The following is a 7,153-nucleotide window of genomic DNA, read 5'->3' as shown; positions in this document are numbered from 1 at the left end:
TGCAGGAAGCAGGGCGTTCTGGACCGAACACAGATTTGGAGACTTGAGGGACAGTTCAGTAACTTCACAACCGGCGTGATCCTGGCCCGGTTACCTTCCAAGCCTGTGGGGTCGGTCCTTGGCTCCTGTTCTTCACAAGGTGGTTTTTAGGATCAAATCAATAGCTGTCGCTGAGACTACGCATGAAAAAGAACTCTACACAGAGATGAGTCCTTTTTTTTTTTTTTAAGATTTATATATTTATTTGTTGAGAGAGACAGCAAGTGGGGGGGTGGGGCAGAGGGAGAAGGAGAATCTCCAACAGACTCCCTGCTGAGCAGGGAACCCAGCTCTCAGGACCCCGAAAACATGACCTGAGCCAAAATCAAGAGTCTGATGCTTGACCAACGGAGCCACCCAGGCGCCCCTCTTTTTCTTTTTCTTTTTTTCATTTTATTTTTCTTAATGTAGCTTTGCATGACTTGTTCCGCTGGTTCAGTGGTTATCAGCTCTGCCAAGGGGCAGCCCCTCACCCCTACGGCGCTTCCTCAGAGCCAATCTGGCCATGCCCTTGACTTCGAGAAGTAGTGCTGAGACATGATGCAACAAGTAAGAGCACATTTCCTGCCACGAGAGATGGAGGACGAAGTCCGACTGTTCAAAGCAACCAATGCACAGCATTTGCTGACCTGCTTCACTGATCCTGACCCCAACCCCAGCTGCACCCCTTCTCCACCAGTCACATGGATACCTACTATTCCCTGGAAACTGAACTGGGAGCAGACGTATCATTATGCCTTGTGGTCTTGTTAGCTAGAATACAACGGGAAGTTACTCAAATAAGAGAGCTGAAAGTTATCAGCAAAAGGCAGGAGGGGAAGGGACAAAAGCAGGGAAGGAATGTGTGTTATTTTGCAGAACAAACAGTTTTAGCCAAAAAGATGCCCGACTAGGCATTTCATCTGCTAGCCCCTTGCTAGGTGTGTCTCGCCTGACAGCCCCTTATGTGAGCCGGTGTGACTTGGATTGCAGCTGAGGACCTTTGCAGAAGCCCACTGAGTTGTCCTGAAGTTACCTGTAGCTCATTATAATACTAAGACCCCTCCTACAGGCAGTTTTCTGCCACTTTTTGAACATATGGCGTACGCACTAGAATGTTGACATCAAGGCTTGTGCAATTGAACAGAGTGCTTTTGTAAGGTCCCCACTCCTGTCTCCTAATCCGCTGGATGAAAGCTTCCTGTACCGACCCATGGGAGACAGCCCTTTGAGAGCTATCTCCCTGTCTCCTTACTCAAAATAAGTAATGAAAAGTTCTTTACTTTCAACACTTCCTTGGGGTGTATTCAATTTCATGCACCCCAAGCAGTGGACCTCTTGAGTTCAGTTACAGTCTTTAACATGCTCTCCCACATGAGAACGATTTGTCTGCACACTGCCCTGCCTGACCCTGAGGGCTTTATCATGAAGTCCATGCTCTCCCTACTTAGTGTTTCCAGAGCCTGGCCTGGTATCTGGTGCTTAAGAGTTGGTTACAGAGTGTTGAGTGCTAGAAGAATGAATGACTTCCCTAAAGAAAGCATTTCTCTTCCTCCTGAGATGTGCTGGTGAGCTAAGCCGTGGTTGTCCTGCCTTCACGGGGTGGATATCTTGCCCTGCAGGGTCCTTGTACAGAGGGCCCTTCTGTGCAATTCAGCCACTTGAGCAAGAACACCCAAGACCCTACAAAATCCACATGAACTCAGAGGCTCCCCTAGCTCCATTTCCCATGCAGAGTCTCCAGGTCTCTACAGGTCTGGGACATCGAAAAGTCAGTGACCATCCAGGAATTGAAGGTACATCAACCCCCACCCTCTCATCCTTCCTTTTCTCGAATCATACTTGCATCATCTTTCACTGAGGCAAGGTTATTCTAGTATGCCCAACCGCAAAGTTCACGAGTCCCCAAGACCACCCCCTTGTAAGACCAGTTATAAGTTTAGAGTCCCTGTGACCACCTTCATTTCTGATAATTCACTAGAAAGCGCTTTCACAACAATTTTTTTAAATGATTCTTTTTTTTTTTTTTGAGATTTTATTTATTTATATAAGAAAGAGAGAGGGGGGAGAGAGCACGAGGAGCGGAGCCGGATAGGCAGAGGGAGAAGCAGGCTCCCTGCTGAGCGGGGAGCCCAGTGCAGGACCCCATGACAGGACCCCAGGATCATGACCCGAGCCAAAGGCAGACGCTTAGCCGGCTGAGCCACCCAGGCAGCCCAACAATTATGAACATGTGAAATACTCATGCCCTTTGACCTAGCAATACCCCCTCTTTGAATCATCCAACAGAAATACTCTAGTGCACCAAAAATACTTTCACAAATGCTCAGATAGGTAAGATTCTTCCTTACAGCACTGTTAAGTAAAAAACTGGAAATAGCCAAAATGTTAATCAGTGGGGAATAGTTGGGGAAAAAATGGGGTACTTTAAAAAAAAAGTAAGACGGAGTGTGCCTGGATGGCTCAGTCAGTTAAGCATCCAGCTCTTGATATAGGTTCAGGTCTTGATCTCAGGGTCGTGAGATCGAGCCCCACGTTGGGTTCCATGCTCAGCAGGGAGTCTGCTAGAGATTCTCTCCCTCACCCCACCCCCGCTTGCACTGCTCTCTCTCAAATAAATAAATAAATATTTCTCTTTTTAAAAAAATAAAATAAAAAGAATAAGACAAATGTATATATATTCACATTAAAAGAGCTCGAAGACATTCTCAAAACAATGTGCATAATATAATTCCGTTGAGGTGGACAGAACTAAGGGTGTGCCTTTATGTTCTCTGAATGGTTGTAAATGCAGAGAAATGTGCCTGAGGGAAAATAATTATGACGGTGTCCTTTAGCTAAAGAGCAGAATTTTAAGGAGGGTTGAGTGAGAGGGTGACTGACTTTTTATTCTTAGATATTTTACAATGGCTATATTATGTGTATGATGATTGAAAATATCAGTTCTCCAAGTTCCCAGGTTTTCAACTACGTAACATAAGATCAGTGCGTTAGGGTTTTCCAGCAACACAGAGCCACTAGGAGACATGTAGACATAGATGGAGAGATAGAGATAAAGACGAAGGTAGAGATTTATTATACAGAATTGGTTCATGCAGTTATGGAAGCTGGGAAGTCCAAAATCTGCAGGGCCAGTGTCCCAGTTCAAAGGCCATTAGGCAGGAGAATTCTCTCTTACCCAAGGGAGGGTATGACTTTTGTTCTATGCGAGTCTTCAGCTGATTAGATAGGGCCCACCTACATTGGGGAGGGCAATCTGCTCTACTCAGTCTACCAATATAAATGTTAAACTCTCGTGGTATCTGGGTGGCTCAGTCAGTTAGGCATCTGACTTTTTTTTTTTAAGATTTTATTTATTTATTTGACAGAGAAGGAATGAGAGCACAAGCAGGGGGAGCAGCAGGCAGAGGGAGAGCGTCGCTGAGGAGAGAGCCCAACGCAGGGCTCAACCCCAGGACCCTGGGATCATGGCCCAAGCCAAAGGCAGACCACCCAGGCACCCCAAGTGTCTGACTCTTGATTTCAGCTCAGGTCGTGATCTCAAGGTTGTGGGATTGAGCCCCACATCAGGCTGTATGCTCAGTGAGGAGCCTACTTCTCTCCTTCTCCCTCTGCCCCTCCCCTCTCTAAAATAAATAAATCTTTAAATGTTAATCTCATCCAAAATTCTTTCATAGAAACATCCAGAATAATGTTTAACCAAATATCTGGGTACCCCGTGGCCCAGTCAGATTGACATAAAAAATTAACCATCATAATCAATGACCAAACAATCATTGTGATTAATCTGTCTATTGGTTGGTTTTAAGAAAGCAAAACTTTATAATCTAAATATATTATGCAAGTGAATTACTGCAACTGTTTTTAGAAATAATAATCCATTTTTATTTTTTTAATAATAATTTTTCATTTTAAAATTCCTTTAAATTTTAAAATATCCCTACCCATTGACACAGTATTATCCAGTGTTCCCAGTCCAGGGCTCATCTTACTACACAGTCTGCTTTTTCTTGTTCTTTAGAAAAAGTGGAATATGCTAATCAGGGTCTGCACATTGATCTTTGCTTCCGCCCGTCCGAGTTCTGGAGTCCCACATTCCCCTTTCTCCTGAGAGGGTCGTCCTCCAGCTGTTATCTTTAGAACTCTGAAGGATATAAATAACGGTATGTCTTCAATCACCAAAAGTATTACAGTCACTGCTTGTGGGGCACAGTGATAGGTGATGATGAGGTCAAGGAAGAGTATAAAAGTTGGAGGGCTGCAGTGTGAGAAACAAAATTGAGCCTAGGGTGCCTGGCAGGCTCAGGCAGTAGACCATGCGACTCTTGATCTCAGGGTCATGAGTTCAAGCCCCACCTTGGGCATCAAGCCTACTTTAAAAAATAAATGGATGGGGCATCTGGGTGGCTCAGTCGGTTAAGCGTCTGCCTTCGGCTCAGGTCATGATCTCAAGATCCTGCCCCACGTAGGGCTCCCTGCTCAACAGCGAGTCTGCTTCTTTCTCTCCCTCTCTTTCTGTGATCTCTCTCACTCTCACTCTCTCTCAAACAAATAAATAAGATCTTTAAAAAAAAAATAGATCAATCGATAGATAGATACATTTGAGCCTGCTGGAATGGAAAGCAGAGGGAATGGAATGTGTCAGCTAAAAGATGGTAAGGGAAGGAAAGAAGACTGGAGGAAGATTCATGACTCCAGGGGAATGAGGAGCCTGGGTTTGTACTAGATATAGGACCATGGAGCAATGTACTTCTGCAGTTCAGAGAAAGACCTAGTGTTTGTAAGGGCTGTAAGAGGAAAAGATATGAACCACAGGTGACAAAAACTGAGTCCTCATTACCCACTATACACTCCACGTTAATTATCTCATTAATTGCTCACAAAAACCTTGAAAGATAAGTACCATTAATATCCCCATTTTTCAGATGAGAAAACCAAGTTATAGCGGCACCTGGGTGGCTCAGTCAGTTAAGCAACTGCCTTCAGCTCAGGTCATGATCCCAGGGTCCACGGATAGAGCCCCACATCGGACTCCCTGCTCAGCGGGGAGCCGGCTTCTCTTTCTCCCTCTGCCACTCCCCCTGCCTGTGCTCTCCTGATCTCTCTCTGTCAAATAAATACACAAAATCTTAGAAAAGAAAGAAAGAAAGAAAGAAAGAAAGAAAGAAAGAAAGAAAGAAAGAAAGAGAAAACCAAGTTACAAGCAGAGCTGGGATTTGAACCCCAGACTGAGCTGAAAGCCTGAGCACTAAACCATTAATCATGCAAACAACTGACCACATCAAAGGAACAGCTTGAAAATAAGAGCATCTTTTATCTACTTCTGCTGAGAAAATCAGGGGAAAGGAAAGGAAAAATGGGAGCAGGAGGCCTGAAGGGAGCCATTCCTTATCTTGCAGGCTTCTGGCAAAGCTTCCTAAGTGCAATGGGCCTATGGTGTTCATGATCAGGAGTAATGACTCCCCCGCTAGAAGTCCCGTCTCCCGGGCTTGCTGAGAATCTCCACGAGAACTAGAGAAAACTCCGTGGAACCTGTTGACGAAATGCAAGAGTGAATCCCAGAGCCAGCGATAGCGGCTGAGCTGGATGGAGCTCCAGGCTTGTTTTCTGAGGACCCAGATCCATAAATTAAAAGAGATGCCAGGCTGAGATGCACAATGAAACTATCCTATGGGCATCCAGGAGACAGCAGGTGGGCACCTGGGTGGCTCAGTTGACTCTTGGTTTTGGCTCAGGTCATGATCTCATGGTTGTGAGATTGAGCCCTTGTCGGCCTCCATGCTGGGCATGGAGTCTGCTTGAGATTCTCTCTCTCCCTCTCCCACTGCCCCTCCCCCATCCTCTAAAAAAAAAAAGAGAAAGAGAGAGAGACACAGCAGTGAATACTCCCGGTTGACACTTAGGTGCTCCAGGTCTAGGGGTGACCGACCGACCACGATCAACGCCTAAGGCTCCGTAACCGATGAGTAATGAAAAAACGTCTATCTTTGATCCGCGGATGTCTGAGCCATCTGTGGACTTCTTCCCAGGATGCAGAGCCATCCAGGAGCGTGTCCAGGAAACCGGCTGTAAAGGAGGGATTGGAAAGGGTGTTCAAAGACCACCGGTGAGCAGCCAGTGAAAGGGGAAGTTCTAGTATAGGACTCCAGGAAAACAGGAAACATTCTCATTTGAAACTGCAGAGGAAAAAGAAAGCAGTAGTCACTAAATGAGAACTCATTGTCTTTGTTTCCCAAGCACCTGAGCAGTGTCTGGGCTTCTGAAGGCAAGCGTGGGGGGTGGGGGAGGGTAACAAGTACAGTCATTATTCTGGGCCGTTTTCTATCGGTCTTCCTCAGAAAGGCTACAACATTGCTTCTCCTTCTATGTATATGTATCTTCGTTGGGCCTTCCGTGCCAGAAGAAAGTCATTCAATTGTTGTTTATTTGTTGGCTGTGATGACTTTCAGGTTCAGGTTAAACTGAAGGAGGGCGATATTCCCACCAAGAAGATCGAGCCTTTTAAAAGCAATACATAGGACAGCAAATAATCTGCTGGAGCCCCATCTGAGTCAAGGACCCAAGCGCCAAAGAGTGCAATCCATAGCAGGGCTCATCTCAGGAACAAGGAACCCACTATTCTGGCTGCAGCGTGGAGAAGTAGCTTTAACAAGCAGAGAGCGGGAGGCTCGCTCCCTGACACTAGCAATGTGGTGTAGGAAACGGGGATCATTCTCTGCTTCTCTGCGCTGGAACAAGATTTTCTCCAGGGGCACTCGGCTGTCTCAGTCCGTGGAGCATGCGACTCTTGACCTTGGGGTTGTGAGATCGTGCCCTACATTGGGTCTAGAGATCACTTAAAAAGAAAATCTTTTTTTTTTAAAGGTATTTCTGGGGCACCTGGGTGGCTCAGTGGGTTAAGTGTCTGCCTTCAGCTCAGGTCATGATCCTGGAGTCCCAGGATGGAGCCCCAGATCGGGCTCCCCGCTCCGCCAGGCGTCTGCTTCTTCCTCTGACCCTCATCCCACTCGTGCTCTCTCTCTGTCTCTCTCAAATGAATAAATAAAAATCTTTTCTAAAAAACAAAAATTTTTAAAGGTGTTTCTACAGAAAAAAATGAATGATGTTTTCGCGAATCACAGGAGAAATGCATCAG

This window comes from Ursus arctos, unplaced genomic scaffold, assembly GCF_023065955.2.
Source record: "Ursus arctos isolate Adak ecotype North America unplaced genomic scaffold, UrsArc2.0 scaffold_2, whole genome shotgun sequence".
NCBI classification, from domain to species: Eukaryota; Metazoa; Chordata; class Mammalia; order Carnivora; family Ursidae; genus Ursus; species Ursus arctos.
The sequence above is the reverse complement of the archived record's forward strand: the minus strand, read 5'-3'. Positions refer to the sequence as shown.